The 25709-nt window shown below is 38.6% G+C and overlaps 1 long non-coding RNA gene across 3 annotated transcripts in view; it reads left to right on the top strand.

Moving 5' to 3' along the window:
- Positions 1-25709, top strand: part of LOC136107137 (uncharacterized) — a 174512-nt gene that overhangs the window by 122718 nt on the left and 26085 nt on the right. For 2 of the 3 annotated variants that reach the window (XR_011741313.1, XR_010652240.2), the window contains exon 1: positions 24039-24119. The exons of the other annotated variant lie outside the window; for it this stretch is intronic. This is a non-coding gene — a long non-coding RNA (uncharacterized lncRNA). Of the gene's footprint in view, positions 1-24038; positions 24120-25709 lie in introns of those variants that run through there. 3 annotated transcript variants of the gene reach the window in all.

The following is a 25709-nucleotide window of genomic DNA, read 5'->3' as shown; positions in this document are numbered from 1 at the left end:
GACTACTCCCCTGTACACAGATTTCACTAGTAAAAGTCTACATAGCAGATGCTAATCCCATTTCATTTTTTGTCCTGGGAACTTGTGAGATCCTGTTCCACAAGATTTAATCTCCGAAACAATCCACTGTTGCCAAAATGTTAAAATTTGTACAGGTAAGTTCTATGGAGTTCTTGTTTGCTTCTGTATTATTCTAAGAATACATAAACGTTGTGATAATTTATGACAGAAACACACGGTTTTCCATCCTCAACTTGGCATTTAACAGTGTTGAACATTTTACCTTATGTCTACTAAGCTGCCTGGACTAAATCATTTTTTGTTTAGTATGTTCAGCAGCCATAGGCAGACCAGAACTTGTATGTTCCTCTACAAGAACCGCAGCTGACTTATGGTTTTTATGTTGATTTTTGTTTTGGTAGTATACCTGCATATACAAGTCCTCTGATGAAGGCAATAGAGACGTACTGGCTAAAAGTTACAGGATAAATTTTTTGCTTGAAGGAGTTCACAAAATATTTGTCTTTGAAAAATTCAGAAGCCTATTAAAGATTAAAAAACATAAACAAGTGTAAGGCACTTTTTAAAGTCTTTGACAAAGGTTGCAGGTGTAGGGAGGTCAAAGTGATATCTTGTTCTTCTAAATATTTCAACAGATAGACAGACTTTTGATTGCATTATCTATTAAAAAAATTGCTTTGAACCTTCCGCCAATGCAGACCACTTGTGCTTTCTCAAACCAACAAAGGTTCAGTCAGCAGATAAGAATTTCTGACCATGGAAGGGCAGCTGCTTTCCTTTCATCTTCCTTCTGGTGTGTATATGAAATGTTTGCTTAGCCTGGCCCTGCTATCATAAGGACTTCTTTTTTTTCTTAATCCTCCCTCTAATTTGAATCCTACACCCCGTCTGCAAATAAGACATGAAGAAAATTTAGATTTCAGCAGTGCAGCATAATCCTGCTGGGTGCTGAGTACTTCAGCCCCCATTCAGCACAATACCCAGCCTTATCTGACTATGCATATGCTTATCTGTACAGCCTAAACTTAAGCATATGATTAAATGCTCTCATTGATTAGGACTAATGATCCTCACTGAAGTACTAAGCCCTGTGAGAGAAGTTTGTTTTACAGGCAATTTTGCTGTTGTTTTTCTTCTATTGTTTCTTCCCATCAGAGGAGGTAATTAAGGAAGTGTTTGCTTTAAAAGTACCAGAGCAATTTCTGTGATTTTTTTTTTATCTGATTCCTGAAAATTCACTTGTGACCAGTCTTGTGTTTATTAGTCTTTCATTACATATTTTTCTTCAAAAGCAAACATGATCTCTAGAAATTGTGCCAATGATATCCAGGTATGTCTTTTCCTTCACAAGAAGCCTAATCTATGTGCAATGTTAATGAGAAAAATATTAAGACAAAATGCGTAAAATTGCTTTCTAGAAAGGTTCAATCTATATGTAAATGTAGAGTTGAATACAAGAGAACTAAGGGTATCCTGAAGGAAAGATGGTATTCACGTAGACCAGATCATTATAAATGTATGCTTTCAGATGCCTCCTGCTTTAACATTATATGGTTTCCTAATGAGAAAAATTTGTGGCTTGTTTTACTTCTTTCTTGCTGTCTCTTAGCCTGTGTCTGTCTCTCTGGCTAAACCTGGTAGGAGTGAGTAGTATCATGACAACAGAAAGTTTGAGTTGGAGGTTTTTGATTTTTGTGTGACACCTGGAAAGGATGAGTGTAAGGCAGTAACAGGTCAGCTAATGAGTTAGGAGATTTTGACTTCCATAGATGTTTAATAAGTATCTCTTGTCTTTATGCCATTTTGCTTGAAAGACGATGGAAATCAAAACTCAAAGAATATGTTTGAACAGGGAAAGCCTGTCTTTCCTGCAACATTGGCAAGTGTCGCCTTAACAAATGAGCATCTCCAGGTGAATTCTGGGCAGGAAATGATGAAGTTCTTCTCTCTGTGTCTTGCAACAAGACACTGCACTGATCAATGCTTTAAGCACTGATTTCTGAACACCCAGTTCAGTAGCATTGCCCTAGGGGACAGTAATGGAGGGTAACAACTCCTCCTATTTATCCAAAAGGAGAGAGAATTCTTCTGGGTGGATTTGTTATGAGCACCAGTGTCTTGCTGTCCTGTCTGTGTCATCCAAAGCACCGCAGTAAACCTCTTGTGGGACTGTACAAAGAAAGGAATGGAGGGAGTTTGGAGACATGTGAAGGACAATGCAGCAGCCAAACGTCACATTTTCTGAGGGCTGAGGGGATCTTTTTGCTCTAGCAGGATTCCATTAAGTTTTCTTAGCATTAAAGTGCAAGTATTTTAAGCTACTGCACTCTGGAAGAGGAGCCATGTGCTTTCATGATACTCAAACTTTGATCCTAAGTTGCTGTAAAGCTCCAGTTCAGCAAAATACTTGTGTGTGATTGATTTTAAATACATGAATACTTACAGTGGCAGAATGGTCAAGAGCAGCATGAAGCCTCCTTTGCCTCCCAGCTAAGCCAGCCTCTAACTTATGAGTATGGTGTATTATCAGTCTAGGGCACCTATATCTATACAGCCCTGCCTCAGAAATGTGTTCCCCAAGTTGGTGGGATTTAAGTGCATACTTGATTTAGGAAGAGCAGGAGAAGAGTGTATATGCTTGATTTATATGCAGTTTATTTTCTGGTGGCCTAAATAACTTCTCACGTCCTGATTTAAATTCCTAGGCTGTTTAGATATTTTTTTTCCCCCAAGACTTGGAGTTTTTCTGGAAACACTGTGTTGTTTCTTTCATAACGCCATTATACTGTGCTTTTCTCTTTCTCTTTTTGTTTTTTGTTTTTTTTTTTTTTTTTAAACATCTGTACATTTCATGAATAATGGCTGAGGTCTTTCCTCATCTTTTAATGATTGAGGACTTCTTGTGTGCATTGTGTTGGATTACAAGTTTTTGCTTTGATGCCTTGCATAAGAAAGTCTATGTGTGGTAATTTTCCAGATTTGTGTAAATAATGAAATCTCAGTTAGTTGTTTCAATGTTGGAAACTTGTATTGTTTGAAGACAAAATCGCTAGCTTGGAGTTCCGAGGGAGTGAAGTTCATCCTGTGCAGAGGTCCATGTTCCGTTTGCTGGTGGGTCTGACATCTGGGGATTACAACCTTTGTGATAGATGGGTCTGGAGTTTTGCACAGGAATACATTTCAAATAGTAGTCCTGATCTGGTACCAGTGGAATCAACAAGAACTTGCTAATTTACTGCAGGCTATGCAGAATCATGGACAATTGAAAAGTGTAAATTAGGAAATATTTTAGAATTAATTTTTTAGAAGTAATTAATTTAGAATTAATTATTTTTTTTTTTTTTAACCCTTCAGCACCCTTTGGTACATTAAGCTTTCTCTGCAATGAAGACGATGTCTCCCATGGCTTTCTTTTCTTACTTGCCTTTACACTTAATTTTTCGTAGGAAAAGAAATGGTTTTGTCTTTGATTCATCTATTGTCAAGGCTATCATTGATGATACAGCATGTCTACTATCTGACATGTAAGGGGATTCTGCTGGTTTAGTGTCAACAGCAACTGTAAGCCCTTGCAGCTTGACTTGCTGTGTTACACAGGTCACAAAATTTGATAAGGGTCACAGGAGGACCTCATAGTAGCTTTATGTAGACAGAAACAAAATACCAAGGGGAAAAATTATCATCAAGAGTATTACTCAGCAGTATGTTGAGGTCACGCTGTTGTTTTGATCATTTTACGTAGTATAATGTAGTTCCAATGATGGCAAACCTCTAGGAAAAGCATTGGATGGGTGTTCTGCCTCTCAAGGGTTTGTAAGTCTCTTCGTTAATCCTGTCCACATGGTGGAAGATAGTCCTTATTAATTGTGATGGGAAAACATGAAATGCTGCTGTTAGTGCATCCAGACTTGTTGCATTTACTCGCCAAGTCGTGCATGCATTCACCAAGTGTTAGCATTTGAAATAAGCTTGATTTCTGTGATCACAAGACAGCATTTTGTTACTTCTGCAACATTTCAGCTGATATTGGCTGTGTCTCTGTCTGACGTATTTTGCACTATGTCATGTCTAACTCTTTGTGATCATTAAACGTTCATTTGCACTGACTGGGGTGCCTGACAGTCTTACATCATAAAGCATTTTATTCATTGCAAATTAGGATTCAGTGCGCTCCTCTGTGGGGGATTTTCCCACTAATGACATATGTAAATAGCACTCATTCATTCTAATATTGAGGGGAAAGGTACAGAAGCATGCAGATCTCCTAATGAATCTGTGTTATACCTCAGATGAAAGGAAAACAATGTGTTTTTCAGATGTTAATTTTGTTATCTGCACATACTGTGTTCCCCTCTACTCCCTCAAAGTTGAGATTCACAGAATCAGATTTATAGAGCCTTTATGTTCACAAAGACAGTTTGTCAGAGAGGTACCCATGCATGCACACTTTCCGTAACAATATGGAATCCCTTCCTTCCTTCCGTGAAAAAAAAGAAAGAAATACAGCCATATTATTCAAATGTGAACCCTAAGAAATTGGGCCCTTCTTTGTGTGTAAAACTTTTTCGCCCGCTTTTTCTGTAGCAGCAAAACGTGCAGTTTTAGCTCTCTAACAAAGCCTGATAGCTTCTGTCACTTTGTTATACTTGTATTTTTATGGCAGCATGCCCACGTGTAACGCAAAATGTGCTCTTCCTTAGGTTGACAACCCTTGTCACCTACTCTGCCATATTTTCCATTTATTTAATAATGTTAACTTGCTTGGTCTTAAGAGAGCAACAGCAGAAATATTTAAGACTTCACATTTTATGAATGAGGTGTTTTGTTAATTTTCTCAGGCCTTTCATTCCTGAAGGCCTCTCTGTAGTTGTCTTTTCTCTCGTGGGCTCAATGGAGGAACGGGACCAGCCCAGCTGGAGCCGGGGTTTTGCCCGAATCAAGACTTAAATGTTTGTATTTTAAAAAAACTCAACTGGTTAGTGCTGTTTATAGGCAGAGTAGTTGTTAATGGTTATCTATTTTTAATTTTTACGGTGAGGAATGAGTGTGGTGCTCCTTCAGTTTTTGCTAAACTGGGTGCAGACGTCGACTATAAATGGGTCAGGCAGTTGCTGAAGTGAACAGTTGGCCACATTTGTGCTAACTCTAGGCTTTTCGGGTTGTTTTTTTTTTTTTTTTTGCCAGAGGAAAAAGAATTCTAATTTCTATCAGTCTAAATTGTGCTGGGCAGCATTATCAGCTGGAAAGACCCTTCTGATTTGACAGGCCCCACTGTATGATGATTAATTACTACTCAGCTTCATTGGACTTTTCTAATTTCCTTTTGCCACTAGCTGTAGGCAACAAGCGATAAGTACTGCTCTTATTATTTTGTGCAAAGGAAAATGTCTATTACTGCTCTGTCCTACAAGTAATCAGAATAAAAAGACAGCTGATCAGAAAACCTGTGAGGATCATTCTGTCTTTATTTATCCTACCCTTGCTTTATTCCTGTGCTGCTTCTACACAGAAGTTGTTTTACACAGTTGCCTGTCAAAATAAGAAGATAAAATCATAAGCTCTATCAAAGTAGTTGACATTTTGAAATTTGTATAATGATTTCATGGGAATTAATCCTCAATCTCCAAATAAATCCTCCTCAAAATGCTAATATAACTAGGAATCTTATACCACAGAACATAAAACAATTCTTAATCTTCCTTTTCTATTTTGCCATAAATTTATTATATTAGAAGTCTGCCTTGTTGAGAAAAATTATAGCATTATCGCCAAATGCAAGAAGAGTAAGTACTTTATGTAACACATTATAATAATGATTTTTCTGAGACATCGAATGCTCTAAAGTAAACCAAGAAGGTACATTACTAAGAACTTGTCAAGGACCTCGCTGTTGGAGATAAAAATGGAAGCTTGCAACTTTTATATCTTTGTTTTTAATGAATCTTTTCAAATCATTAGGCAATTTCCGGTGAATTAGTTCTGGAAAAGTCATCGGAGTTACCTCTGTGTTTTACACATTTAAGAGATGCCATAGCGTTTACTCTCAGACCAAAGAGACAAAATGCTCTACTGAGTAACAGCAAAGCGTGTCTGCACAGTGCGTGGGAATGCTGTGCCAGGAGAGAGACACGTATAATTGCAATCAAGCTATGTGCTGTCTGGACTAATTACATAAAGATGGGACTTCTTACCCCATCTTAGTTTGTGCTGCTGTAGCTCTGTTTTAAAAGCTGACTTGGTCACATCAGGCAGGAGTAGATGTCCTTATCTGCACCAGATCTATTTTCACAACGTTTCAGCGCTTAGGGATTTAGGAATAAATGGAACTTATGGATGTAAAATTCTGCCTCACTTTGGAAAAGGGACTTTTCCAAACTGTTCCAGATGCTTCTGAAGGTTACTCTACTTTTTCTACCTGGAGACATTTGTGAAAGGATAGGATATTGATACAGAAGAGAAGGCACTTGAAAAGTCTTCCAGGGAATTGTATTCATCTTGTTTCCATAAGATTTGTTGTTCTGGCTGATTCAAAAATGTTTCTTCTGATCAGGCCATTCTTGCTGTTTTTGCATACAGTTAGAACTTTGGGTATTTACATAATTTTGATCAGATTTGTACAGCTACCGCAAGAGTGACAGTCACGGGATAGATGTGAAACTGCAGTTATTTTGTTGTTTTTCCTGGTTCTTCTTTTAAGCTGGAATGGAAGATGTTAGCAACATTCCCCCTTCAAAAAAAAACCATTAGGAACTAGTTGGCTTGAGACCTGAAATAGTAGGGGAGGCTCCTATCTTGAAATATCTCTCGGCACTTATCAGCCCATCCTTTTGGAGGATGGAGATTCCAGGTCACCGCAGCCTGTCCACGGGGGTGGCCTTTGTGCAGAAGGTGGGTACAGCCAGTGAGGGGGAGAGAAATGCGACTTTCACATCTGCTCCCCAACCCAAGAGTCTAATTAGTATCTGCATTCCTTTCCCCGAATAAACAGAGAACCAAATGGCTTGCAGATCTCCTGAAACTCTTCTTTCCCTGTCCAAAGCCGTCTCTATCCTCTTCCTTAGGCCTCCGTAGGGTAAGATTCAGTGACTGTTGAAGAGACCACAGATGCCACCTGTGACTTCTTTTTCGTGGTCACAGCAGGAAGGGACAGGAATTGAGCCCCTTTGGATGGAAAAGCTGGGAAATGATTTCAAGGTGGCTGATGCAGTGTAAAGCTTGCTGACCAGGAGCCAGTTTGGCTAGCACATCGTCAGCATATCTCTGATTCACATCATGTGATTCAGAATTGTGTAGAGTTATTTTTTTTTTCCCAGCTGTAATTACTTTTATTGTTATTTCACAGCCAACAGAAGTAAATGTATTGGCAGTATATGGGCAACATAGCTGCCAGTGCTCTTTGTCTTGACACAAACACAGCATTGTTATTCGCAACAAAGCACTTGTGATATTGTTATCAGACTGGTAGCACTGCTTTAATAGTTAGGGACTTCAAGCAGTTAATCTAGAATGAACTGGATTATATTCTTTCCTCCCACTTTATCCCCTTCAGAATCTGGTGGTTATTGTTCTCCTGGTTTAGGGTAGCTCACCCTCAATGGGAGGGAACAAGGAGCCAAGTGTTTCTCTTGAGAAGAGTATTGTCATACAGGCCTCTGTGTTACAGTGGAAAATACCTTGTAAGTGTGTCTGTTGAAAACCTCTCTTAATTATATAGTCTTGTTGGTAGCAAATGGGAGGTTAATGAGTATCTCAACAGGTATTGTGAAGCCCTCTTTAGCTGCTAATGTTTCTAGTGGAAATACTGTATATTGTACCAGGTTGCAGGGTAAAGTATAGCATACTCATCCAGCAATGGTAATTATGGTATCCTGTTCCATCATTATAATCTGAATAGAATAGCACATTCCGAGTTTTTCATTTATTTAAAACAGTAATAACTGCTTTGTAAGAGATCTGGATGACTGAGGTACATCTATGCATTAAAGAGCTTATCTTGGGGTCATCAACAATTTTTAAACCAAATTAACTTTTAGGAAATAAGACGTAATATTCATATACTGTTCACAGGCACGATTTTTCTTCTGTATTTGTGGATGATTCACTGTACAGTTTTGTCTTGCCAGCTGTATCTTTGAATACTTAGACAATGTATGGCTGAGTTCCTGAGGAGTGTCAAAAGGCAACACCAAGCACAGCGATAACCAGGCAGGCAAATTTCTCATCCCTTTGACAAACAGGTCTGCCCCAGGTACTAACGGGTCCCACAGTGGGTGGGAAGGAAAGCGGGCAATTCTTCATCCCAGCTGACATGGCTTTGCAGCTGCTCACAAGGAGATGTGCTGCTCTGACAGCTCAGGGAACTCCCTGGAGCGTTTTGCATCCCCTGAGCCCAAGGACTTGTGATTCTCCCAGTGTCACATTGGTCTTGGCACCACCAGCAGCCACTGGTCCTGCTAGTGGACCTTGCTTCTTATGCTCAGAGAGCTCATAGTGTTCAAGGTCAGACAGGGAATAAGTCCATGTCAGAAATAAGAAAAATAAGGTAGGATCTATTCCTGGTGATACCTCCCAAGCCACTTTGCTGTTCTAACAGTTAATATTGAATAGATTCAGAACCTACTTCTTGCTACCAACAAAAGTAGGACATTCCAGCTCTTTCTAGGATATTGCTTCTACTTTTCTACACAGCTAATTGCCACAAATCTTATTTTCATGTTGATCAGTATTTATTGTTGCTGTAAAACAGTGTATGTTGTAGTGTTTGTCTTATCAATGCAAAGTGATAAAAAGCATCCTCCAATTAACTCCTCTTTAGGGAAAGAAAATAAAAACACAGTGTCTCAGTAGGTGTTGGAGAAAAAAGCATATCCCAATATTATTATTTATTTGAAGTGAATGACTTTAGAAATACAGAGTAATTCAGTAAAACCTATGCAATATTTTTTCACCATACATAGACCAAATAATTATAGTACAGAGTTTATTCATTTAATTTCGACAAATTTAGAAAGTGAAATATATAATGCTGCAACTGCTTTGTTCTTTTTCTAATAAAAGGTAGGAGCTTTTGAGTGTTATTAGACTGAGATAAGCTAGGCTTCTTTATAGCACAATTTTGTATGTCTGAACTAGCAAAAGCCTTTGAAGTCCTATGAATCTTTCTGCTTGTTAATTCTTCCATTTGTTTGATTTTTGGTACAAAGAAAATGAAAGAATATGATGAGATTATGGCATTTTAAGTCAATATTTATTAAAAAATCAATCTCGATGAAAATCTGCCCATCCCTCTAATTAGATGAGGCAACTTGAGGTTGATTTTTAATTGCAAAAGTAATTACACGGAGCAGATAGCCAGTGACATTTGATTATCTAGGTGATTGATTAAAAAGCCTAGCTCACGGAGCAGATTGTCAGCCAGGGGAATCGAGACAAAAGAGCAAATTAAAAAAGTTGTCCTGTTAGTAATCACAAAATTCAAGGATGAAATTACAAAGCTAAACACCTCCAATCCACCTCATCTTCATCACTCAAATGTCTGCAGCATGCCTGAGCTCAAAAAGGGGCGATAAAGAAATGGATTACTTTTAAAAGGAGGAAGTATTTGGGAAATATAAAATAGAAAGAACAAAAGCACTACTGAGAATAGGGACTTCAAGCACACAAGCAAAGAAATACATATTTCTCTTAATTGTGACAGAGTTAATTTTGCCTATGCTCTTATGAAAGCTCATTAAAACCAAGCAGGGTTAGTCAAATTAAATATATTGGGAAACAAAATATATTTTTAGCAACACATCTTAATGATTATTCAAGAATCCGGTCTAGATTATCCCTTCCTCCTCCAGTGTATGTATTTTACAGTGGATGTTAATTTCAATTTCTAATACTTTGGATTTATTTAATGTCATTTTAGTTGATTGCATTCTGAAATTGAGGTCTTGGAGTAAAGGATGTTACAAAATGTTTGTGAAATTCATATATAAGATAATGTGAATAAAGCAGGAAACAGAAGGAGGATTGTGTTTGCTTAGAGTATCCCATTTGATTTTTAATTTTATGATGCTTACCTCTTTGGGCTATACTATTTTCGGAAGTTGGTCCAATGAGTTGATGAGCTACAAATCCTGAACTGTGAAACATCCTTAAAACAGAACATTTTGATGTAGGTAGCACCATGATGTATAGCATGCTTCCATTGACTCTGGAGGCTTTGGATCAAGTCCAATGTGTGCTTTTTTATTTTATTTTTTTTTTTTTACCATGACAAAGTACTGTTGTGTTTTATCTGAATTGTCAGATTGTGTTGGCTAAATGGTCTTTGGCAGAACCATTTCAGTCAGCTCAAAATGGTATTTAAGCATGAAACTCATTCATGAAAAATAACTGCATTTTCTGAAACATCACGTGACTTCTTGATATCACTTTTCTGTCATTTATTCAAGTATCCATCATTTTCTGTACCACAGATGCCTAAAAAGTGATGCAATAGCGAGGGGTGAGACTGAATAGCAATTATTCTTTAATTTGAATCAGAAATATACACAGATAATATTGCAATCTGTTTTTTTGGAATAAAACAACCCAGAAAAAAGGAGAAGGGCAGTGAAATAGTTGTAAACACCCCATCCAGGGTCAGTTCATGTCCAGCCTGCCAGCCCTCAAAGCCCTGCAGAGCTCAAGGGCACCTGGTAGCAAGTGGTGGATTTACCATGGGGGTGTCAGCATCAGGCCCTTCATCTCTTGTCTCGCAGTCATTCGGTGAAATCTTGGTGATCCAGTTACTAATTCCATGGAAACAACCTGGTTTTCTTCTTCCATAGCTTTGTCACTGAGAAAAAGAAATTATTACTAGACTGTTGGATTTGTTAAATGCCAGCTCTGTATGGTTCTTTTGCGAGGTTCTGTTACCTGTCACCCATCAAAATGTCATCGGACAAAGAGCAAAAAAAAATCAATTGATTAAAGGTGCTTCTTGCGTATTACAACACTGTATAGTTTTCCAGGTTCGTGATGAGCCTTTTACGTAAAAGTGACACAGAGATGGATGTAGGCCTTGGTGTGTTCCTAGCTGCTTGACTTGGAAATAAATAGAGAGATAGATAGATATACAAAAAATTGCAGGAAAGACAAATTATTACACAATGAGAGGGTCCAATCAGTTTTGGAAATGTGTAATTGGCAACCGCAATAGAGCAATTTGAATGGAATAGCGCCATAGAAAATCAGTATCCGTTTTCGGTATAACAACATGTGTAAGGGTGTGTTGGGTAGTTTGTAGAAATTACAACAACAGTCTTTGTTTCTCTTTCAGTATTTTTAGGAAGGGGGGTGAAATCAGCAGAAATAATTTTCTACAAGAGCAACTGCCTCTTTGTTTAACAAACAAAACATCAAAAAATTTACAGATTTGGGTGATTTCAAAGTTTTCTGCAGACAATTTTGCCCCCCTCCTATTTCAGAGACTCAAAGCAAAGTCACAGAATAAACTTAATCTTGCATATTACAGCTCTGTTAAGTCTGATACTAATTCCTCCATCTATACTGTTTACAGTTTATATGTATCATTTGAGAGAGGATGTCTTTGTTCACAAGCTAAATATTCTTTACATCACTGTATTTACAATTGTTGGCTTATTTTCTCACGTGGCATCTACTTCACAAAAATGGGCTCTGTTGTATGGACATGGAACCCTCATCCCAGTTTTCCAAAACAGCTGCTAATATCTATGATTCTTCTGATCCATTTTCAGTCCTTCTCAGTCTGGGTACCTCTATTTTTGCTTCTGCCTGCCTTAAACAAGAAATTCAGATGTTGGTAATTAACTGGAGTTCCCCTGCTGCCAGCCCCAAATCAGTTCCAAAAAGCCCTGTATATTGCTACTTCTGCATTTGTTAACAATGTCCAGACAACAGGTCTGCAATTAGATTCCCATCTGTTAGGCTGAGCACTTAGCACAGCCAACGGATGCAAATGAACTTGTGTCCCTCAGTGGAGTGGATCCCCAACCAGCAGTGTTATCTTGGAAAAGAAATTTAACAGTAAATGATAGGGAAGGAGACAAGGCTTTTAATACAGCAGCCCTGAAGTGTTTAAATGAAAACAATAAAATACTGTTGATAAATATGATGGTTGCTCCAACAAATGGGAAAATATATTCAAATATTCTACTGTTTTCCTCCATGTTTTGAATGCTGCGTTAGATTCGGGGGGGAATGCCAACTTTAAGTGTTAGGTATAGTGTTTACTGCACAAAGTAATGCTACTCAGTGATCTGAATGGTAGAATTCTGCACCAGTTATTGCTTGAGACTCTTGAAGGAATTCTCCAAAATATTAGATATTTTCATGGGATAAAATGGAAAAGGCAGAGAGACGCATTTTTAGAAATTCTTGTGTTTAATCTCAAATTGCAATTTTGTATCAGTTCTAACAGTGTTATAATAAGGGATAATCCTACCAAGTCCATAGACTGTGTGTTGGAGGATTAGCTAAAGCTTGCATATTTAAATGTTTCATTTTCTACTGGAATGTCTATAAAACAGACAGTAAAACCCACTTAAACTAATACCTGTTGAAGGGCTAAAACAGTAAGGAAAAAACCCTCTGTGCAAACTCAGATTTTCTTTAAGTATTCATTGTGTTACTCTCTTGCCATTTCAGACTTTGCAGATCAAAAAATATTCTGTATAGTACGTGAATATAGAGTTTAAAAGGCTTTTTTTGTATGCATTAAAATGTAATATTCTAGTGTAAAATGAGTTTACATGTTTATTTTAATTTCTTTCAACAATATTTATAGCTTAGAACAAACACAATCCTAAGCTAATAGTAGAAGACGCATTTCTAAAGTAATGCTTGCAATTATTTTGCTGCCTTAGTAAAAGGAGAGAACATTTCAACATTATAAAAACAGGGGAATGGTTTTTGGCGGAGTTTATTATGTACAGAGTTCAAATTTACACAGGTTAGTTTTTATTGTGGCTTTTTTCTCTTTGGAAGTGGTAATGAGCATTTCAAATTATGTTGTGGCTGTTTTCAGTGAGTTTTTTCCTAGTTGTCTGTGGGATCTGGACTGCACACCGTATTTCTTACTCAAGCAAAAATACTATGGTGACAGTCTCAATTACAGCAAAACAATTCGCAATATTACAATTTAAATTTTTAAGAAAAAAGCTTCTAGGGTAACCGTCATCATAATATTTTGTGAGATTGGGTTTTGGTTTTTCTACTTGCCAGATGTAATGAGGCCATTCATGCCCCCAGCATCTTTACACCCAAGGAAGATAAAGGGGTGTGGAGATCTGCTCCAGAGCACAGAGCCACAACCTGGCAGAGTGGAAATGGGAATATTCACATACCATATTCCCAGTGTGGAGCAACGCACTGGCCACCAGTTGTGCCAGTAAAGCACATTGTCGCTTCATAAAGCAGCTTGGGTTTCTGGGTATACAGAAGAGTTAGAAGTCATCAGAATGACTTGTTGGTTCACAGTTAGAGCTTTGCATTGCCAGGCGAGTCTGCTAAGTCATCTTTATGGCTGCAGGTTCTGCAAATAGTGGTGTTGTGGAGAGGAGAGGGAGCTGTGATGGTGAGGAGCAGTGTCAGCTGGGCTGGAGCACAGCACGATCTCGCTTGTCTGCTTGGGGCAAGGTGGCAACCTGCCTGTTGGAAAGACGTGCGCTGCTCTGCAGAAACAAGTGTGACTTTTGCATTGAATAAAAGTAAATGGACTTAGAGAGTTTTTTGGGTTGTTATTTTTTTTTTTTGGGCCCTTTGAGAAAAGTTGCAACCATTTGTTCCAACCTCACTAGCACTGCAGGATCACTCAGGATGAGATGTCTGCTGCTTGTCACCATGACAAAAGTGCAGATCTTTGCCTCCGTGGGATTCGACTTTTCAGGGCCTGACAGGAGATGTGTGGGATCAGAATTCCCTGCCAGGCAAGCTGTTGGTCCAAGTGTACTACAGACAGGGTGGGAGCTTGTGATTGCCTGGTCCGTGGCCTGCTAATCTTCCAGATTAGTTTATGCTTTCTCCCGTGGGGGATAGAAGGCCATCACCAGAAACCAAGAGCAATCCATTGCTCTTTCACTGACAATAAACAGGGAGTGACAACAGCTAGAGTCCTTGTTGCAGTGCTGGAAGGATCTGTGAGTGTATGTGGGTATGGTGCTTAAGTCTGTCACATTTTTCTTTCTGTTCTTAAACAGAAAATTACTTGTATATGCAGGTGATGGAGAGACTGCGTGTGGGAAAGGGGGACTACAGGAGCGCATAGGTGCATGAAGAGGTTTTTTTAGCAGGAAAAGTTTGGTCTGATGCTTCTGTACTTGCCTTATGCTATGCTGTTATGCCACTAATATCTCGTCCCAGCAGTAAACTGGGGACATGCTCTGGTCCTTGTGCTTTGAAGGGAGCATTGCTTTAGGTAGACACATGTAGGGTGGCACAGCTCCCGTGGCTGGGGGGGCATTACGCATCAGATAGCCAGCATTGAGGGGGTACAAGGATCCTCTGCTGTCAGATGGAGCAAAGGAGCAGTGGCAGGAGTGAAGCCTTGGGCTGGATCTGGTGGTGGCTGTAGGACAGGAGGGCAGCGAGTTCTGCCAGCACAGCTGCTGCCCCATGGCCAGTGAGGTGCTCATGGGCATGGCTGAGAGCACAGACACTGCCGAGCTTGGAACGAGGGCCTCACCACACCTGACAGCTTACTTATGCTGTCAGACAATATGTCACTATTTCCGCCTTCTAAATCAGAAACTGGCAGCTCCACACCGTGCTAATCATTGTACTTTCTCTGGGTCTCTTTCGTATGTCGCTTTGCCTGGTTTAGAGGTTGGTCTCCCATGGAACAGCCTCTTCTACCAAGAGCAGCCATGTGTTTGTGACCAGGACTCAGGTTTTTGGTGTATGGTTCTTGCTATGACATGAATACTTCGGGGAGTTTGAATGAGTGCAGTTTTTCTCTTTGCCTCCTTAGCCTGCACACAGGCTCACAGACTTATAACTCCTGTGTCCTTGCCGGGACAGCAAATTCCTGCAGTACAAGTGACAATTAGCTACTTAATCTGCACATGTTTTCCAGAAGTAGTGTTTTATCAGCACATGTGACCACTATTTTTACATTCTTGATTTCTTGTCTTTGAATTCTTCTGCTTCCACGGATTTTTCTTTTATAGCTTTGTGTAATTTAATTATTTTTTAAAGAATTTATATGCAGGCTTTCCCCCTTTAATAACAAGCGCTTCAAGTTCTCCAGTGCAACGTCCACCAGCTAGCTTCTTCTTTCACTCGCATTGTTATTACCTGGTAGGTCTAATAACAGGAGTACAACATCAATGTCCTGCATTCAAGCAAGGAAATTAACCTAATAATTGTCTCTTAAATGCATTCTTTCATTACACAACTTGTGGGGGCAAGGGGCAGAGGTCATTTAACTCACACAGTGATCGCATTGTCATCAGCATAGAATACTATTATCTCAGTAGGTTATACCTAATCCTACCAATAATGTTTTCACTGGCCTAATTTTTCTAGTAAAAAAAAAATTGATGAGGTAACAAAAACGGGTCAAAAGAACCGATTTAATGAACACCAACTAATCAACATGGCTAGAGTTTGTTGGAAGAAGTGTAGGCAATTTTTGCTCCATTCCCACTGGAAATACACCTACCAGCCCTTTGAAATCTGTTGCTAACGTTTATTCTTTTGCTTGTTTTGTGGCACGGAAGACAGCTTGGCTTTTGGCATCAATTTGTTATTGCATATCTTCCTGCTTGCTTCCTGTCAAAAAGGTTATGTCCACTATGCTATCAAAGGGGTGACTACAGCCTGTTCAGACATGGCTGTAGGATTTGAATGAGTGGCTCAAGAACCAGTAGCAACACAGTTATTTTGGTGTAAGGTGCAGGTTACAAAATGCTCTCACCTGAGTAGGCACTGAGCCCTTCTGCTAATATGTTGCTGCTTTGTTTTCCTCTCTGAGCATGAAACACCAACATTTTGGAGACTCTTTAGTTAGGCGGGGGCAGGAACAGAGGTCATGGGGCTACATTAGTTATACCTCCAAATATCTTGGCAGCAAAACTTCCACCCAGAATGGGCTGTGCTTTGACGCACCGGAAGTGCTCAGCCTCGAACACAGCGTGTAGGCAGTTCAGGCTGTATTCAACCACTTTTAGTTTGATAGGAGTTTGTTTTCAGGCAGTTGGATTTGCTCAGTCTTTGGTAAATCAGTGTTTTTCTCTGCAGTGGGACGTTGCTTCGGGACCAGCTGTGTATTTATTCTGTCTGCTCCGTGATCTCGGTGTGTTCCCTGCAGGTATTACAGCCTTCCTGCATGCTGGTGTGTGCTCTAACTGTAGCACACTGTTATAAAATAATCATTATAATTAACATCTATAAGTAGTCCAAAATAATCCGATTGTTATAAAAGAGAGGATGGGAGAGAGTCAAGTAAGACAACATAAACATAGGTGGCATCTGCAAGAGTTGTTCACGTGTGACACCAGTGGCGTGGGAGCCACAGGAAGACTCTGGTTTCTGGCCTGAATGAAAAAGGGGAAAGAAGAAAAAATGAATATTTTTACTTTTCTTGTTCATTATTTGCCCTTTGATAGCTCCTATCATGTTGACAAAGAGAGCTTCTACCCGCACTAGGTGCTTATTATTGCTAAACTGCTGTTGAAGCACGCTGGAAATTCATTTACAATCTCTCTCACATTCTCTGTCACATTGGGAATCAATATTTGAGCATGACTGCCATCTCCAGAAGTAACCCACAGTACCAGCTTCCTTCAAATACTTTTTACATCAAGCGTTGCCCCCTGGCACGTACCCTTTCCCCAAGCCCTGCTCCAGCCAGGCTCCGCTGGTCTGTGGTCAAAGTGTTAGGCAGCAGTTTTTATTAACTGTAATAACAATATTGCAGAGATGGCCAATTTAAACTGAAGTCCTAGCACAGCCCTGCATTTCACAGCTGATTCATATTGACGAGCGCTGCTTACCCTGTGAACTCCAAGCTGCTGGAATGAGCAGAACAGCTGCGGTTTTCTTTCAAGTTACAGGATCCAAAGGCAGCAGTAATTGTTTTTGAAATGTTTCTTTTTATTATTATTAAATAAGTTCATTGTATATGTTGAAACCTGGCTCATTCCTGCTCTGATTCGCTTCCCTTTTCATGCCAGGCCCAGAGTGAGGGAACAGTGTGTGTGTTTTGGATTGCTTCTAAGCCATAATAAAAATATCCTTTCTGCAGGGAGAGGGTGCCATCTCTGCCATTGCCTCAGGAATGTGTAGTCCATAATTAGTCGGGATTTCCAGCTCAGAGTGCTAAATGGAAGAGACAGGCCGAACAAGAAACCCAACAAAATAACTAGATTTTTATTAAGCTAACATAAAAGTGCAGAAATATGTTAGTCATATATCATGACAGGTTCTAGCCCAGTCTTTATATGTGTATTGGCACAGGGAATCAAAGCCTGTTTGAAAAGATGTGCTTACAAAGTAAGGCACTTTACCGACTGTCAGGAACTGCTTTGAAACACATCCTTACCTCTAGATGCTATTTACCTTGAGGATGTACACTGTATAGGCTCTCTGCAGCTGAAAGGCCCCAGGCTTGAGTAGCAGCAGTTGCTGTATCTTCCAAAAAGCCCTTGTAAATTATCACATATGTGCCTTGCAGCAGCGACCTGTTTGCTCAGCAGGCAAACACAATGCAGCAGCATTATTAAATTTCCATGAAGTTTACCAAATTTGCAGGATCAGTAGGGTGGACCCAACAGGGAAGCTCTCCTACTGCCTACAGCACCTTTAAAGCAGCTGATGGTGCCGCTGATACTTTGCATTCTGCTGTTCCTCTGCCGCTGTAGCCATCTACTTAATCTCCACTGCAAAGATTAGTTTATTCGATTAAGTTCGTTCCCTATAGACCATCCCTGTAGCTCCTTGGAAGGCATCACGACTGTGTGTCTCCAACCTTTTACCAGCTAAAAAGATTCAATAAAGCAATCTTTTCCCCCTCCTTTTATATGATTGGAAAATAAATTGAAAATGAATTTCAGTTATTGCCTGTGTTTTAAATATGAGATAAAGGTCAGCCCCCTCTAGCTATCTCCATAGATGGAGATTAACACAAGCATGTTCCATTATAAAATCATATAGCAGTTTTGTAAATCTGTCAAGTCATCTACAAATATATAATTAGTCTGTTAGATTTTGAAATCAATAAACAATGACTTTTCAGTCCTGTGCCTAGAAAGCTTTGCTGGAGTGCTTTAGGCATAGGAGTCCAAATAGCAAAATGTTTGCACTGTATACATTAAGTTGTTCTCTGGATCTGTTTAGATGTCGAAGGTAAATTGAAAATCAGGTGTATGTGTGGGTTTTTTTATTACCTCTTTTTTTTTTTTTTTTTTTAAACTCTACGTAAGGAAAGCCAATTTTGAAGTTGGGTTTTTTTGTTAAAGCAGTGTGTCAAACAGTTGATGTTCAAAGTGTAAACTTCCCATTTTTCTTTTCATAGTTAGCTACAGCAAGACGGTGACTGGGAATGTTTGTAAGGCAACATCATAGACATATTTATACAAGGCATGTGTTCACCGTTTGTCATCACTGTCACAGAACATGATTTCCCGGGTCAGAAAATTGACTTCAAAGCCTGACCCTGAAGATTTGACTTGCCTGTTTGCTTATTCTGGTTCAAGATGTGATGTCAAAAGCTGTCCTATTAGTGGCACCTTTTCACATTTAGTTTGCTCAGGTTGATAATAATGATACTGGAAGGACCGCGTTTTGATGTTGAAAGAGATAGGGGAAGCAGCAGTGCTGAAGCGGGTGGTGTTGACAGTAAGGAGTGAGATTGGGAAAAGATATATTTAAATGTGAATATTGCTTCAAGTGAAAATATTCCTTTGTTAGAATGCTGTATGTCATCGTGAAATTAATTTTATTGGTGTTCCTAAATTGAGACTGGGGTTTTTAAATGGTATAGGCACTGTTTATATACCAGTTGCAAGTATATACATATGTATGGTTTGAATGCAACTTGTAAAGTGGATTAATTAGGATACACTGATTAGAATGGATTACACCATGTTTCTTTTAATTAATAATTTTACTACTGAATTTTGATATGCAGAAATTGTTTGTAAGGTCTATTTGCTTTAGAAAAAATCTAATATAATTTTATCTCCAACTCTCAAAATCAGAACTGCTGCCATTGGTCTCCTGGTTATGTTAGTGTGGCATTGTTACAGGTTGCTGGATATACATAAGGGTCTGTCAGAATCCAGGGTTCTTGAAGAATAAAAAAAAATAAAATAGATTATTGAAACAACAAGAAGACACTTATGACAGGATAAATGTCAAGTAAATAACTTAATGCTCATGATTGAGTGTTCTGGGTTTTAACTAATGGTTACCTGTTTATTGATCTACCCTGTGACCTGGGCCCTGTTCAGGGCACAGGCTTCTGCAGCCCTTCAGTTCCCACTTTCTGTATTCACAAAGGGTTTCACTTGGCAGTTGAGAACACTATTGTTAATAATAATGTCTTTCCTTATGTTTGCCCGTGGTGTCTGATCAATTGATCTAGCAGTAAAGCAAGTGGGGTTCCTGGGAAGCGGATGGGTCACATCATAGTTGGGGTCTGGGACTTCAGTATGGCAAATATTCTGATTTTTCAAATGGTTATTGGTTGCAGTTTTTGTAATCTATAGAACTTTACACATAGAATGTAACTGAAGAGCTCAATTTTAATAAGTTTTTTTATATAGAGTAGCTATTTCAGAATACTACCACATGCCCAGCAGTAGGGAAAGCAGACCAACTTTTGCCAAAATAGCTAACTTGATAAGAACGTGTATGTAATTCTGGGCAACATTTATTTGTCTGTATTTGTTTATGTCTGTGATCTGCAGAATGTGTTCTTTCTGCATGCAATTTACATTGTGCAAGGAAAACATAAAGCAGACCTATGGTAGCCCTGTAGAAACAGGCAAATTCTGCCAGCTTTTCTTGAAAATAAGTTGCAGCCTCACCAAAAAAATACTACAGTGTGTGAATATGGATCGCACAGCTGGACCTAGGAGACAAACATCATCAGTCTTAGTGGGGCTTGATGGAATGAAGTTTGACTAATGGTCTCTTTTTATTGAGGTAGCTGCTTGGTCCATGTAAACATGTTATAATATCATCTAAATCAAGATAATTACTCAGGAATATGTTATCCAGGGATGTTATATCTTACTGACTTGGCTTGTATTTGTGTTCAGATTTGTACCTACAAAATCTATTGAGAGGTCCAGAGTGTTTAAATGCTGCATTTGTTGCATCAAAGTGTACCTGAGACTAAATCACAGTCAATTCTCTTGAATACATTCCTTTAAAAATGGCTGTTTGAGTAGTAATGTTATTTAAACTGCAAACAGTAAATCTTACAGTCTTCATATTATTTGTTCCACCCATCCCTTTTCAAATGGACAAAAGATTCTGACACCTTCCCAATGAAGACATGTTTAGAGGCGTGGGGGGAAAGATGTAGAACGAATTCAGTAAAAAACCCTATTAGGTGTGATACACACTTCAGTTGTAATTAGAGAATTTTGTCTTCAAGGAAAGTCACCTTGACTTTAAAAACTAAACAAGTCCTGAATGATATGCTAATTATGATGCATCTCTTTGACTAAATGGTTGAATAAGTTTTTAAGCACTCTTCAGGCTTAAATAGTTCACAAGAAATTCTTCCTTACTGTTGTTTTTTTTCCCTACTCTCCCTAAACAGAGTTGGTTGGTCAAGTTGATCTCTTGTTTGAAATTCAATCAAGGGCATTAAAGTGTAAACCAGTTGGAAAAACAAAGAGCTTAGGGAAATCATTTGCTTAAACAACAACAAACAAGCACTGGTAATCTTCTTACAGAAATTAATGAAGGGAAAACCCCCTCAGCTTGGGTGGATAATGATCCTTAGCTATCATGTAACAAGCCTAGAAGGTTTAGGGAGAAGGTGAAAATTAAGAAAGCTGGATTAAACTGAACTTCCAGAGGAACAAAAAGAAATTCAGGATAAAGATCAGTTTTCCCAATTTGAGATTCAAAAGTGGTCCTGAACTGGAAGGAGCTTAATCCTTTATGTAAATCTGGTTTAAAGTTAAGTTTTCATTTCTGAATGTTTTTTACTTCTACTTGCATGGCTAATAATTTAAATACTTAAAAAGTCATTCACACAACTATCTTGTTAATATTTGCTTTACGTAATGAAAGCTTTTTCATCGGGTCAAGCCATAAAACTAGTAAATGTAAAAAAATTGGTTACCTTTATCTTCTCATGATTGTCTTTAATGCTTATTATTTTACTAATTAATCTCTTCAAATTATTTAACCACAAAATTGAGATCTCTTCACATTAGAGTCTGCCTCAGAGGATATTCATAAGGGACTCCCTGATAACTCAACAAAATTTAATTAGTTCTCTCAGTACCTACATGTTTATCTTTTAGTAATGAAAGGAGCTACCTTCACTTCCACTAAGAAATTGAACTCACTTCTGTAACTTCCATTCAACCGGTCCCCACTGAAACAAATAAGCTACTCTTATGTCACATATACCTTTATGTACAAAATACTAATGGATATTTCAATAAGTGTTTTTAGTTATCCTGTCTCCGTTTAATGTGAAAAAAGATCATTGAACATTGCAGTTAATTCTCCCTTCCTCTCTCTTCTTTTACCAAAAAGAATAGTTGCCCTCTGTTTTTTCCCTTATCTCAAGGCTCATCATTGCTCAGGGCTTGTTTTAAGTCACTGAAAGTGCTGAAAAGAAAAGCGGTGGAAATACATGTTTTGTAACTCTCCTGGGACAGGTGGAACAATTCTCTGTCAAAATATCCCATGAAAGCTTTACTAATTAAATGAAAAAGTGGTATTTGGGGATCTGGGCAGGGCAGACTCTGGGGGAAGCCAGTTGGCAACCTTCACCCACCCTGAACTCCATCCTCACGCAGTGGAAGCTGTAGGTGGATGCTCATTTAGGCTTCAAGCCCACAGACACTTCCAGGCATACTCGGATTTATGGGACTATTTGCAGTGTGCAGAGTTCACCCCACACCTTTGCAGGATCAGAGTGTGGCTTTTTCTAGCCATAGGTAGCTCACCTCTTTGCAGAGGAATGGTGACTTCAGAAGGTGTAAGAGTTTCAGGACATCAGCTGGACAGGTTAGAAAGGTACTACACATGGTGTACAGTCTGCTGAAAAATAGTATTTAATCTTGAGGGATGTAGAGCAAGGAGAACAGGTGAAAATTGCCTTTAAAATCAGAGCGGTAATATTAATAATTACTTGAAAGGTTTGTACTGTGCCATCACCTTACCATTAAGCCTGATGTCCTCCTTTCTCAGAAGTTCTTCTGGCTTATTCTCAAATACATTTGAAGTGTTAAGTAACACAAAGTCAATGAAGCTGGTGATACTTTAAAGTTCTTGGAGACTGTTTTATATTTCAGTGTAGATTAGATCAGACTGAGAAGAAGTCACTTCATATGAAATATCCTCGAGTGTGTAATCTATTGATTTAGTTTCGCAGCCTCAATCTAGAATTTAAGTGAGAAGACTGAAAGAAGAATTCCTTCACATTTACTTCACTGAATCTATCTTCATGGCATGTCAATAATTCCCTATATGAACAGACAGGAAATTGTACACATTTTGAAAGCTTGAGTAGCTGTCTAAAATATTCCAATTGAAATCTGTTTATTCCTGTTCTTTCTAAAAGAACTTCCAAGAATATCAGAAGGAAGTTTTTTAATTGTGCTGAAAATAATGATCATATAACTGTTTACAGAGTTTTTGACTTGCATGAGATTTGCCTTCAGTTGATTCTTAATACAAAATATGCCTTCAACATAGCATTTTTAAGAAGTTGTTTCCCTTTCAACCCTATTAATATAGAAACAGAAGTATGCTAAACCATGTTTCTTTAAACTGGCACATTTACAGTCCTTATCTGATCCCCATATCTGCAGCCATGATTGTTTACACATCTACAAGGCATTTACTCCCTTTACAGATCTACAAGGCATTTACTCCCTGAATACCCATTCCCAGTAGGGCAACGTGGGGAGCTGGGGCACAGAGAGTCTCAAGTCCTGGTCCTCAAAGGTCTTTAGATGCTTAATATGTTTCTTACACCTAATTAGAAATCTTACTTGTTTTCATCAGGAAACATAACAGGAGTGTGACTTCTAAATACATTTGAGTATCTTGACCTAAATTATGAAGAGGTTCCTATAGAATGAGGATTTGAATTGCGTTTCCCAAATCTTATGCTTGATGCTCTAACTACTGGGCAACTCTCTTCTGTAGCTGTGCTCCTACCTGAATCTCACTGTGGAGCAGATGAGATGGATACATGAAATATGTTCATGGTTAGTGATGAAGTGTCCCTTGTACCTGTAAGCTCGCATAGCTTGTATTTTCTAATTTGTTTCAGTGTCTAGCAAAAGCTATATTTTTTACAGCTATATTTTTACAGAAAATAAAAAATGCTAATTTCAAATGTTAAACTACTAAAAGCAAATGCGTATAATGAAACCTTAGAAATCCACATGAAGCAACTGCTTTGAAACTCTACTTTTGATGCTTGACCATTGTCACATACGATGGTCAGGTTACTGTCCACAAATAAGCCAAGCCAAAAAGAGTTTGACGAACTGATTCTGAAAGAGTTCAAATGCTTGCAGTTCTTGGATGCCTTGGGCACATTATGTGGAGCATAATGGCTAAATCTCAGATAGCTGAAATTCAGATAGATGTTGCCATGGCAAGAAAGTGTCTTGGACTTTTTTTCTGAATAATTTCTTTTCTCATTTTTGGCACATTATTGCTAAATGATCTCATCTTACATTGTCAGAATTGAACATCTTTCATGTCACCATAACTAGACAACAAGACTCACCGAAGCTGACCAAATAACTTCTTGTAAATAGTCTTATTTGGGACTGTATTTGTTGATGAAGGTTCAGAGCTGTCTACCTGCTGAAGGAGTGATCTCTAATGCATCCATGGAGCTTGGGCTGTTCTGCAGCAGCCAAGACTGACCGGTAAGTAGAGTATATTGGCTACTGTGATACAGTGAATGCTTTCATACTCATTTTATTGAATCTACAAAGCTTGGCTCTGAGGAACAATCCCAGTAGTGCAGAGGTAGACCGCAGCATCCAGAAGCAGGAGGGATAGCATGTAATAATCTAACCTGTATAAACGTTTCCTGTGCTCATGGCTCAAGCTTGGAAGGAGCTGTTAATATAACCACAAAGGACAATTCGGTAGGTTCTGCTTCAGACCGGGAGGCTGTTACCAAAAGACCTCAGGCTTTGTATAAGAAATCTATGTCTAGTTGAGCAGGAACTCTTGGGTGATTCCTAAAGGCACCTATAATGTTCTAACTGCCATTGTTTTTGCTGGTTATGAGTTAATCCTGTATTTTGCATGGTGCTCCATGTGGGACCTTTCCTGAGTTCATATACTACTGCAGAACTGGCTGATCTGGGTGAGAGATCAAGCTGGAAGGAATACTCCAAATCTCATGTTGCTTTGTGGTCAGAGCCGCAGAGGAATAAAATTTAAATAAAAGACCTTTGACTCCAGTTTTCTCACTGCTATCTGAGTTATTGCAGGACTGAGAAAGCACCATTGTGTATGTTGCTATAGGCAAAACTCTTCTCTGGGACTTTAAATTGTTCCTGGACATTTGTGGAATCTAGATGCCTTTCTGTAAATCAGGACCAGTGGTGTGATCTCTTCGAGCAAAAATAAGTAAATGATTAAAAAAAAAAAAACAAACTAATATGTATCTGCTTTAGCTATAGTTGTAATGTGTAATACACTTACAATGTGTAATTATTCCGGTTTTACAGATGGGGGAACTGAGGCACAGAAAATAACATGTCATGTGAGATAACACAAGGGTTTAGAGACAAAGTTGCTCTTTTCTGCTCCTGTAAGCTATGAGAAAGCTGCCCTGTTCTATTTCTTCAGAATAATACAGATATAATATTTCCCTAGCATGAATCTCATGTTGTTTTGAGCTTCTTTCATACCTTTATTATCCACTTAAAGGTAGTTAAAACACCCTAATTCTGTATATGATGCAAATACATACTTTGGGAGGAATTTTTGGAATATCTTGTATGTCTGATTTTTATTTAAAAAATGGGTTACCAGTTAATTCACTTTCACATTTAATAACCTGTGTAGTGCATAACTACGATTGCAGACTGTAACCTCAATTTTTCACATTTATGGGCTTTCTTGTATATTAATCTAATGAAAAGTAAAGATTGGGCAGTTGCATGTAAAACTTCATAAATAATAATGCTTAAGGCTGCTGCCTGAGTTGTGAAAGAAACACTGTTTTTCTCCTTTAACACGAAGCTTTAAGGACTTGATGTCCTGATCGAGAAGGAACGCTTTAATAAGCATCCATGTTAGAGGGTTTGTGCTGTGTAAGCTTGGTACAGACCATATGGGCAAAAAGGCACATTGTGTGGCGACAACTGCCCTGCTTGTCATCCCCAATCATACTTGCTCTAATCCTTGTTTTAATTTACTCTGCTTGTACAGCACCAATCCTGCCAGTGCGGTCCTTAGGGTCCCTTCATTCCTGCCATTTATGACAAGGAATATGCAAA

Source organism: Patagioenas fasciata, chromosome 13, assembly GCF_037038585.1.
Source record: "Patagioenas fasciata isolate bPatFas1 chromosome 13, bPatFas1.hap1, whole genome shotgun sequence".
In the NCBI taxonomy this organism is placed as follows: domain Eukaryota; kingdom Metazoa; phylum Chordata; class Aves; order Columbiformes; family Columbidae; genus Patagioenas; species Patagioenas fasciata.
Note: the sequence above shows the minus strand (reverse complement) of the source record. Positions and strands in the feature narration are given on the sequence as shown.